Source organism: Leucoraja erinacea, chromosome 28, assembly GCF_028641065.1.
Source record: "Leucoraja erinacea ecotype New England chromosome 28, Leri_hhj_1, whole genome shotgun sequence".
Classification (NCBI taxonomy): Eukaryota; Metazoa; Chordata; class Chondrichthyes; order Rajiformes; family Rajidae; genus Leucoraja; species Leucoraja erinaceus.
In genome coordinates, this window is record NC_073404.1 from 16,793,704 (window position 1) to 16,805,729 (window position 12,026).

The 12,026-nt window shown below is 42.9% G+C and overlaps 1 protein-coding gene across 1 annotated transcript in view; it reads left to right on the forward strand.

The window, feature by feature from the left end:
* The first annotated feature begins 559 nt into the window (after window positions 1-559).
* The window catches only part of LOC129710702 (ras-like protein family member 10B), an 82,907-nt gene continuing 71,440 nt past the window's right edge, over window positions 560-12,026 (forward strand). Inside the window, exon 1 of the mRNA XM_055657874.1 lies at window positions 560-1,004. The gene's annotated coding sequence lies outside the window, so the exon portion shown is untranslated. The remainder of the gene's footprint in view (window positions 1,005-12,026) is intronic.

Consider the following 12,026-nt stretch of genomic DNA (forward strand, 5'->3'; position numbering starts at 1 on the left):
ATGAATGTGGAGTCTTTCCAATGCATAAGGAGAGGTGGGCATTCGTGTTCCCCCGGGGAATCTACAGACTCACGAAAGCAGATTTTCAGTTACAGTCCAAAATAACAGAGAGTGTGGGTAAACGGGGTAGGTGTCGGATTGATTATCACCTTCCCCTTATGTGGGAGCAGGCAGCAAAGTAGGAGGCCATTCAGTCCATTGTTTCTGTACCCGCTCTTTGCAAAAGCTCTAATGTTATATCCAATACGCCGCTCCGTTCCCCACAGACTTTCAAGTGTTTCTCTCACATTCAACTTTCCTTTGGGAGTGACAACGAAATCAGCTCCATTGTAACACATCCCTAAGTTTGGCTCGGTTGATACCGCTCTTCCCGTTACCTCTGTTGCTTGCGGTTCAAGATCCGGTATAACGACCAGTATTTCGCTGCTGAATTAAAACGTGGCTCTTGGAGGCGCCGTTTCTCGGTTGTGGTGTTACAGGGTTGCCCCCATCGTCCTGACCGAGGAAGAGATGGTAAACGAACCCTACGACTCAACGCCGCCACTGAAACAATCACCATGTGCCTGCCCCACTGGTGGCAGTTGGACTGCAAGACACCACTCGAAACCAGAGGAGATGACAAGTGTCACGGCTCTGCTAGTTGCGTTCCGAAAGTGCGGCTGTGTTTGGGGTATTGCATTTGATGGGCTTTAGGACCACGGAGAAGCTTAAACGCTGGTGCGTTGGAGAACAGGAGACAGGACATGCACCAATAATGCGTTAGAGCGCTATTCTCTCTTAAGGCAGAACAGCGGAGTAAAAATTACAGTTTCTCTTCTCAAACAGTTTAGGGGGAGGATTTTTGAAACGCGCTGACTGGGGCTTTATCCGACAACCATCTGATTTCCAAGTGACTGGGACTTATCGCCCTATGGAAAGGATCCTTATTCTGAGAGCGTTTGTTTTACCCACGAGGTGCCCCTCGCCTCCTGATCTCAAACTCCGGCGATAACTGAGTGCAGACGGTAAGAACTTTCGCAGATTCCAGGGAACGCTCCTAACCCAAGCGGGAGGTGGGTGCTGACTTGGTGCGTGGCCGGTGAATGGGATACAGGTCACATTCCCACCCCTGCCGGCCCCAGAATATTGGCAGGGCGGTGGACATTTCCCGGATACGCTGCATACAATCGTTTATGTTTTCAACATCCAACCATTAAATCATGAGCGGAATGATAGTATTATAAGTAAACTGCGAGCGTGTGTGTAAGAGTGAGTGTGCGTTCACAATGTGTCTGTCAGTTGTGGGATATGTTGGGCTAGGGCTATGAGTAGATTGCGTGCATCTGTGTGTGTGCAGTTACTCTTAAACAATTGTGTATATTTCATCCAGCACGTTGTGTTTACGTTTAGTTTTTATTTACATCATTCAAAGTATTGTTACTTCATCTACGTTCACTATATGCTCGTATCTCTGCATTCGCGTGTTTGTGTCGGCATACATTTTGCCCGCGTTTGTGATTGCCTGTATTTATGTGGGGGTTTGTCTTCTTGGTCTGCATGCTTCCTAGCGTTGCAGAAAACGCGTGGGGATGGATATTTTGATCATGGCTTTGGAGCGAACAAACTGTGTGTGTCCCGTGTGGCTTTCAATGTAAAAGGCAGAAGGCCGCTGCGGTTTTAAATCCCAGATGTCTGCCGCTCTCTAGCAAGCTGATCAGACACTAACCGTGGAGTTAACCAGGGAGCTATCCATGGTGCTGATCGCCCCCCTTTCACCGTGCTGCTGTCCTCGGTGCTGAATTTAGAACATCATCTTCAAATCACTAACCAGCTTTTTTTTTTTCGACCCGTTCCTTTACCACGATACAAACAGAAATACCAAAATAAAGGCATAATTTTAAATTATTCAGCATATCAGTGAATTGTGTATTCACCGTTGATTAGATCTGGAAGCAGAGAGAAAGCTCATATCCATAAAGTTAGGGAGAATTACACGCGTTATGTTATTCCAATTGACGAGACTCCCATTGGGAATCAAAGGCAGATGCAGTTACAGGTGGTTTGATGTTGGAAAATGGTAGAGGGTGCAACAGATACCTGGCTAGATTTATTGGAGCAGGTTGCGATTTTACTTCCCGACACATTGTCTCTGATAATGAGTTTGCTTTCTAAAAGGCAAAGGCTGCAGAACCTGGAAACCTGAAGTAAAACGCTGTAAATGCTCAGTAGGTCAGTTTTGATGAAAGGTCGTTGACTTGAAACATTAACTGTGTTTTTTTTCTCTTCGTGGGTGCTGCCTAACCTGCCGAGTGTTTCCAGGTATTCCCTGTTTTCATTTATGAGTTGCGTTTGCCTGCTCCCTATATAGAACAGTGGTGTTCCGCATAATTTTACACGCTGTTATAATTAGCACTGTAATATAAAAATATTCTGGTTGTTTTCAGCTGCAGGAACCCGCCACTATATAATCCAGCACTTGACTTCACGTGTTCACATTGTGTTCTACTATATATAGTTCCTGGGGCTTCTTCGGGTCACGTTATGTTTGTTGTTAATGTAAATGAAGATTTATATAGGTACGTGAGTGTGTTCGTGTATCTGTGTGTGCATGTATGTATTTGTGTGAGCTCACTCGTTTGTATGCGCGCCTCTACATTGTCCGTTCTGAACGGCCGATTCCAGCGCCAAGTATTACTTCATATGATCCCCGTGGGTAAGTGCGGGCGAATAAAGCGATTACGGGCAAGGAGAAGAGGGTTCATCTACGATGAAGTCAAACGTTTCCTCTATTACATCCATCACATGGCTATTTTCAGGCTTGTTCTAATAATAGACTCGTTGCTTAACCTTTTGCGAGCAAGAAGCGCATATGAATAAAAATCGAAGAACATCCGAGGGGATGTTTTAGAGGATAACAAAGGGCATATTATTCGGATCTGTTCCATTTTATAGCGTTGTGAATGAAAACAACCCGGGGGGGTTGAAATAGGGAAATCTACATGGATGTTGGAAAACATGACTGAAAGGTAAATTGTGCTGTATCAGTTGTGGGTATGTTTCCTTTCTATGGGGAGTGAGGATTAAGTAGGGTGGAGGAGAATTCATAGACGATGTGAAGTGTTTTCTTGCCTGCTAATATTGACCTTATTAACAGTAACAACCTGCTGTTAGTTAATTGCCAACTGTTAATAAATACCAATTAGGGGCTTGGTCAGTAATATTATGATACTCCAGACAAAATAAATCCTTCAATATCAGCCCTTGTCCTTTGGCTGCCCACTAATGCCAGTAAAAAATATATTTGTGTTGTGATTGAACTGTTGTGATTGTTGACATCCTCAATCATTCAAAATGATTACGACTGAGCATGGTCTTAAGGTACAAGTCTAGACAGTGAAGCTTTAAGTGGTGACATTTATTAAGCAACAAACCAACTCTTGCCATGCCAAATCCTCATTTTATACCTCAAGATTGCCTCTGTTGGGGTCATAAACTATGTTTAATCATCTGTTTCAAACAATTCATCCAAATACGTATGTACTGAGCACAAACGTCCTCTTATTTATATCAATCATCCAATAGCAGGTTCTCATTGTTTCTCTCTCGTATACTTAAATGCATCAAAATTATTCATTGCAACGACTTCATGTGACGCATGGCTTGTATACTCAACATACTCTTGGGAAAAAGAGTTACTTCTGAATTACCCATTGGATTTATTACTGTCTTGTCTATAAGAGATTTAGTTATGCATGTACCCATAATGTGAAAGATTTGTTGCAAATATGTTTGATGAATTTGTCTATGGCTTATCACAGCTGACTATGCAGAGTTCCACAAATTCCTTTCCAATGGTTCTTTTCAAACATGCCAATGTACTTCTACTGTGTATGGACCAAAGGGTCAGTAGATATTTATGTACATAGTCAGAGAGAGAGGTGTCTGCATTCAGCTATGATTGACAATAACATTTGCTCAAGATCCATTGTGTTTAGATTATCTTTCTATACATCGGGTATAGAAATCAGGTTCAAAGTTTCACAATAATATTTGAACAAGATTTGGTGCTTAACATTGAAATTAATGGAAAATGTCCCAAGATAACTGTAACATAGTTGCACAAAACAAGAGAGTTTAATGGAGATACAAGAAACTGCAAATTCTACAATCTGGAGTAATAAACAATCTGTTGGAGGAAACTAGTGGCATCCATTGGCGAGGGGGTTGCGATGGAATTGTTGATGCTTTGGGTTGAAACCCGAGAGCAGGACAGAGTGGTGAGGGAAGAGAACCAGCATAAAGAGAAGAGATGGAGGGACCAGAAGTGGATTAATAAACTGAGGAGGGATGGAAGATGGTAGGTAAATGATGCAGATAGGTGAGGGGACGGAGTGGAGTTGTGAAACAAAGGCAGGTGGATGGTCGATGGAGGCAGTCAAAGAAAATAGCAGATGGAGTCAGATGGGGGAAGGGGAGGGTGAAGGTGAAGGGTGATAAGCTCAAACACAAAGGCTGCTGGTGCTGGAAACTGATAAGTAAGGAAGATGATAATAGGAACCATTTAAGGACAAAGATGAAGGGCAAATTGAAGCAGAATTAGATGGGCCAGAGGGAAAACTGTGGGGAAATGTGCAAGTAGAAGATGAATGGAATGGGGTGGTGTGTGAAATTGGAAAAAGCAATCTTCAAACCAGACAGTTGTACACTACCCAGGCAGAATTTGAGACGTGCTTCTCTAGTTTGCAAAGGGGCACACTCCAGCAGTGGGGAATGTTGAAGATGGCCAGGTCTGTGTGGAAATGGGAAGAGGAGTGGAAATGACATGTAATCAGGAGCTAGGGGATGGCATGGCATGGATAGCTTGGGGAAGACAGGTGCACTGCAAATTGGTTGCCTAGTCAACAAATGGTTTCGCTGAAATAAAGGAGGCCATGTCAGGAGCATCATATGCCGCCGATGAGGTAGGAGGAGGTGCACACTTTGCCTCACCTGGAAAGGAGGTTTAGGTCCCTCAATGGTGGTGAGGAAGGAGGGAAAGGGGTGAATGATACAGAAATAGGTGGAAGGCCAGCTTGTGTAGAGAAAGCAGAAATTACTGGTGCAGGATTCTCAAAAAGTTAATCTGCAAGTTGAACCAATAGTAAAGAAATCAAATTGTAATGTTAGCATTTATTTCGAGAGGGCATATACTGAGGCACTTGTCAGGTCCACAATTGGAATATGTGAGCAATTTTGGGCACCATATCTGGAAAGGGTGCAGAGGTTTACAAGAATGATCCGAGGTATGAGTAGGTTAACATATGATGAGCATTTGACACACTGGGTCTGTACTCGTTGGAGGGGGGACCTCATTGAAATGTACAGAATAGTGAAAGGCTTGGATAGAGTGGATATGGAAATGATGTTTCCACCAGTAGGAGAGTCTAGTACTAGAGGTCATAGCCTCAGAATTAAAGGACATTCTTTTAGGAAGGAGATGAGGAAGAATTTCTTTAGTCAGATGGTGGTGAATCTGTGGAACTCTTTGCCACAGAAGGCTGAGGAGGCCAAGTCAGTGGATATATTTAAGGCAGAGATAGATAGATTCTTGATAGATCAGCCATGATTGAATGGTGGAGTAGACTTGATTGGGCCGAATGGCCTAATTCTTACGAAGTGTTCCACATCCTGTGGTTGCAGAGGACAGTTGTAGGGAGGGATGATTGGGGAGAGATGGGCAGATCAGGGAGTTGTAGATGATGAGGTCGCTACAAAAGGTGTTTCTGGACATCTGAAATGTCCTTGCTGTTGAAGAACGCTCATGTACCTGGCTCTACTTCTTCTTACCCTGAACAACTTCTCTTTTGACATCTCTCACTTCCTGCTAATCAATGATATAGCCCGAGGCACTTGCATGGACCTTAGTTACACATCTCCTCTCTGCTTTCTGAATCTAAGCCAATTTAGAATCTATTTTGCCGCTGACAATTTTATTCCATGGAATTCTATGTTGTTAATCTGCCTCTATTGCACATCCATAATCATGACAATGGCCACAAACTCTCATCACCTCCTGTTCAACTCGTCACATAACTGAGTCAGGCTGATCAACCATTTGACTCACGATAGCTGAATGTCTATTCTCATTTGCTGGCTTCACGCTTGTTATCTCATTTTTTACTTCCTTTCAGAGCCTTTATATTTAACCGGGTCTCATTTGTAACAATAAATGTTATTTGCATCAACCGCCTGCTTTCCCTGATTCACTTTACTCTCTCTCTCTCTCTTGCCATCCTACGAACTCTTCTGCTTGGCCCACCTTATGGCCATACCGCTCCCATGCCATCACCTCATTAAATGTGGCCAGACTCATTGTTGCCTGCCCACCTTTCATTTCCGTTTACCTGGATTAGATGCTGTGGAGTCAATCTCCATATGACAACAGATATCATTTCACATGCTGCCCTCCTGCAGTTCTGTGTAGAAAGGAAATGCAGATGCTGTTATATACCTAAGATAGACACAAAGTGCTGGAGTAACTTAGCGAGTCAGGCAGCATCTCTGAAGAGAAAGGATGGGTGACATTTTGGATTGAGACCCTTCTTCAGATTAAACGTACAGGGGAGTGAACTGAAGGTAAGAAAAGGCCAGAACTAAGCAGTTCTTCTCTTCAAAGCAGCCGTGCTGGCTCAAAGAGGCATGACCTACTCTTGCACCTGTTGTCTATTGTCTCCCCCTTTCAGTCTGAAGAAGGGTCCCAACCCAAAACATCACCCATTCTTTTTCTCCAGGGATGCTGCCTGACCCGTTGAGTTACTCCAGCTCTTTGTGTCTATCCTGCAGTTCTGTGTCACAATCCATCAGTAAGTTACATATTATGATATGATGCTCGCTATTCCCCAAGTGTTCCCTTACGTAGCATTCAACAGTTCCTTCCTCACTGGGGCAAGAGTACACTGATCTGGAGAGGTAAGTCCAAGCTTTGTTGGTGCCTCCCATCCACAGCTAGAATGAGATACTAAATATAACAGAAATATAGGAACAAAGCTAGTTTTCTTCATTCTCTGAGACTGCTCTGCCATTCAATACAATCATGCCTGATCAGTTATCTCGATACCACATTCCCACATACTCCCCCATTCCCCTTGGTACCTTTTTTGCCTAGAAATGTTTCTATCCCTTTTGCTATCCCCTTGTCCATGACTGCATTGCGTGAATTCCACAGGGTCAACACCCTCCAGGTGAAGGGAATTCTCTGAACTCCCTTCCCCTATAACTTGAGACCCTCTCGTTCTGGACACCCCCGTAGAGAAAGTGTATCATAACCTTCCCGTCCACCAAGATAAAGGGGTGACAGAGGACTGGATGAAGAACTTCACACTTCGACTCAGAAAGATGCAGAAGCTCAAATTGGTATTGAGAGGCCAGTCAGTTTAACCTGAGTGGAGAATATTTAGAAATGATCATTGAGAAATTGGGTCCTAGTCTTCCTCCCCAGGCCTTCTAATTCTTGCAGTTAGGAGGTCGCTGTGGACTTCCCTGACAATTTCCCCATTACCACCATGGCTGTTGTCCCCCTGATCAAAGAGGGCTGCGATTCTGAGCAACAGGATCGGCCCATCCATTTCTACTTATGTTGATCAAGCCTTCTGAACCATTTCCAGGCGATCATATTACGTAGTGAAAGTACAGCATGCCAAACAGTTGACAAAATCAACAACAGGCAAGTTTCATGAAGGTGGATGTAGACTTTTATTTTTAATATTGTGACTGGAAGCAGAACAGCAGAATTGTGCTAATTCTCAGTTCCCCTGTTTCTGATCAGGATAGCCCAAAATCCAATAAAAGTTAAACTACACAGATAAAATCATACTTCAAACAGTGACCCCATGCATCATTCTATCAACATCTTTGAACCGACAGATTCGCAGTACATGTTACAAGCTTGCTGGAAGGTTGTGATATGTTTTTTTCAACATAATGCTTAAGAAATACACAGAACACAAGGTCTATTTGTGGTTATAAGGTGACTGATGATTTGCAAAGAAGTAATCCAATCAAAGAATTAACTGATATATCATGAACCACGGTGGTTTGTGTTCATCAAATTATATCCCTGACTAAATTATTGGCTTAACATTTGCTGGCAGCTATCCAGATTGTATCTGCAGTCTGTCGGCAGATACCAAATCAGATTTTAGTAAGTGATGTTTTCTGCCACTTGCCAAGCTGATTATCAGTAGCGCCTTATTGTGGTGGAAGGATTGGGAGGGAGGGAGGGTTTGCTGGTTGGGGAAGAAAAAGGTTTTTAGCAAAGGACTGCAAATTGAAATGGATCAGTGAACTCAGTGAGCAGATAGTGCCAGATGGAATTTAATGCAGGTAAATGAAAAATAAAACAATTTCTAAAAGATTTCAGAGACCTTGGAATCTTTGAACATGAAGGTTATAACAGTTTTTATCACAGATTTTTAGTTCATAAAACAAATGAAGCATTTTTTATATGTGTGTGTGTGTGTGTGTGTGTGTGTGTGTGTGTGTGTGTGTGTGTGTGTGTGTGTGTGTGTGTGTGTGTGTGTGTGTGTGTGTGTGTGTGTGTGTGTGTGTGTGTGTGTGTGTGTGTGTGTGTGTGTGTGTGTGTGTGTGTGTGTGTGTGTGTGTGTGTGTGTGTGTGTAATCGGGCATTAATGATAGCATGATACTGGTCTCTTTACCCAAAGCTAAATATGCTTCACTTACAGGGTTCAGTGAAAATCAGGATAATCCATGAAATTGATATTTCACTGAGCGTTACAACAGTGGTAGGTAAATTATTGAAGAAAATTCCCAGGATAGGATTTATTTACATTTGAACAAATGTAGACTTGTTCGTGACAGTGAGCATAGCTTTATGCAGGGGAGGTCATGTCTCACAAACTTGATTGAGTATTTTGATGTGATAACAAAAATGATTTAAAGAGGGTACGGCAGTGGATGGTGTTTATATGGACTTTAGTCTAACATTTGACAAAGCCCCCCATGATAGGCTGCTCCAGATTAGGTCACATGGAGTCCACGTTGAGTTGGTAACTTGGAATATCTGATGCTTTGACAATGTAGTTCTGGTCTCTGTGCATAAGGAAGGATTGAGTTGCCTTACAGATGGTAAAGCATAAAGGGCCTGTCCCCCTTGATGATTTTTTCGGCGATTGCCGGCATCATTGACTGACGTATCAGGTTACCGAAAAATTATTGCGGCGTGTTGCGGTGTGATGCGGCGGTGACGAGGCGTAATGACGTGTTGACACGCGGTGTTTTTTCAAATGTCGCGACATTTATTTTATCGCCGCTGGGTTTTGAAATGTTCAAAATCTTTTGGCGACACTGATATGACGCCGGCAGTCGTCGAAAAAAATCGCCAAGTGGGACAGGCTCTTAAAGGAGAGAAGGGCTAAACCAAGTTAGTTTGTCTAATTTTAGTCGGATGTAACTTATTCAAATCCATTCTAAGGAAGGCTATAAATCTTCACTCAGAAAGGTACAGGTAAATCAGGTACAGTCAGCATAGATTTGTTAATGGAAGGTCATGTCTGACTAACGTGATTGAATTTTTTATGAGGTAATAGAGATTGGTGCCTTTGATGTAGGCTATATGAATTAGAGCAAGATCCTACATGACAGACTGGGCAAAAATGGGATCCAAGGGAGAGCGGCAAATAGAATCCAAAATTAGCCCAGCGGTCAGAAGCAAAGGGTAACAATTGATGCGTGTTTATTTTGTGACAGTGAAACTGCTATCAATGGGGTTTCACAAGGTTCAGTATTTGGTCCCTTGCTGTGGTAAGATATATTAATGAATTAGACTTCAATCTATAGGTCATGATAGAGACCTTTGCTGATCGTACAAGAATTACTCGTGTGCTTTTTAGTGTTAGGAATGTTGTAGACAGTAGAGAGATGTATGTGGTCTGGTCAGCTAGACAGGTAATTACAATAATGCCAGAATGCACGTATATGTGGGGTGGAGGATAAGAGTGGTGATGCACTGTTCATTCATAGATCCTTCAAACAAGCGAGAAAGGTCAACACTGTGATTAAAAAGGCTACATGGACGCTTTTCTTTCATTAAGCTCAGGTGCAGAATAAACGAGTAGAACCATATTTGTTGGAACAGTGTACAATGTTAGCAGCATCATAGTTTGATTACTGTGTTCAGTTCTCGTCACCTTATTACATCGAACATATCCATAGAATAGTCCAGCATAAAAACAGGCCCTTCTGCCTGTGACATCTGTACAGACTATGCTGATTTAAATTGCACTTATACGTGCATGTGGTCTATATCCCTTAATTCTCAACCTACTCATGTGCTTGTCTAAATGCCTGTTAAACATTGTAGGCACCTCTGTAAACAAAAATCCCATGCTGACCCCCTTTGAACTTTACTCCTATCACTTACTGTGAAGTGATATTGTCTAGTATTTTAAATAATACCCCTCTACTCCCTCTCCCTTTCTTGTGTTCCCCACCCCAGTATGCACCCATTACTCCCACCATCCTGCCACTTTTTCCCCTCCCCATCCCTTTCCACTATGTCCTTCCCTATGACTTCACATTTCACTCCTCTGTTTGCCTAACACCATTTTGTCTCCTTTTCATCTCTAGCCTTTGTCACAATTCCCCCCCATCTGCCAATCAAGCCCCCGTCACCTGTATACATTTATCTGAAGAAGGGTTTCAACCCGAAACGTCACCTGTTCCTTTTCTCCAGAGATGTTGCCTGACCCGCTGAGTTACTCCAGCATTTTGTGCCTATCTCTATTTATCACTTGCCAGACTTTGTCCTCCCCCCCCACCCCTCCCCCCCACCTCTCTTTACCAGCTGTCTTCCCCCTACTGCTATCAGTCTGTAAAAAGGTCTGACCCGAAATATCACTTGTTCATTCCCTTCACAGATTATACCTGACCCACTAAGTTACTCCAGCACTTTGTGATTTGCTCAAGGTTTCAGCATCTGCACTTCCTCATGTGTCCATCTAGTATTTGACATTTCCATCTTGTGAGAAATACTTCAACTATCTATCCTGTCCATGCCGCTCTTCAGCCTTGGATGATCCATAGAAAACTATTCTTGCAGGATTGGAATAGAGATGAAAGAATGGAGATTTACCAGGATGTTGCCATGATTACAAGTTTGTAGTTGAGAGGGAGGATTGGGTAATCTGGGAATGTTTTCTTTTGAAACAGAGGAAATTATGTTAGTAAAACTGAATAATATTACGAGGGGCCTAGATATAGTTAAGAGGAAGACACTATTCCCTTCAGCAGAGGGGCTCAAAATAGGGCCGTTGATTTAAAGTAATTGGTGGAAAGATTTGAGGCAACAAAAAAAAAAAACAACAACAAAAAAATTTCACCCAGAGAGTTGTGAATTTATGGAATTCCCTGCCACAGGGGGCTGGATGGATTTGGAATTCCCTGCCACAGGGGGCAGTGGAGGCCAAGTCACTGGATGGATTTAAGAGAGAGTAAGATAGAGCTCTAGGGGCTAGTGGAGTCAAGGGATATGGGGAGAAGGCAGGCACGGGTTATTGATAGGGGATGATCAGCCATGATCACAATGAATGCCGATGCTGTCTTAAAGGGCCGAATGGCCTCCTCCTGCATCATTTTCTATGTTTCTATGTTTCTAAGATCATAGAAGGATTTTTCACTCATCGCCTGAATGCTAAGAGTCCAGAGCCTTCATCAAAATTAAATTCCACCTGGATGTATACCATAAATACCGTGACCTGTAGGTCTATAGACCTGGTGAGAATTGATCGGGCAGCAAACGACCTCCTTCTGCTAATTCTGTCCCAGGTTATTTATTCTGGAATTATCCCTATTGCCGGTTAAATTTGCTGGATTCTAGCAACTACCTTTATCCTCCACATGAGTAATGGAAGCCCCTTGTGATTGCTCCACCGGTCCATAACAACATGACTGGTCCAGTTTCTGCACTGACCCCCATCCATTGATGTTGTTAATATCTATCAATCTGCCACTAACTATCGCCAACCATCTGCCCATAATCACCTGGTCTCAAT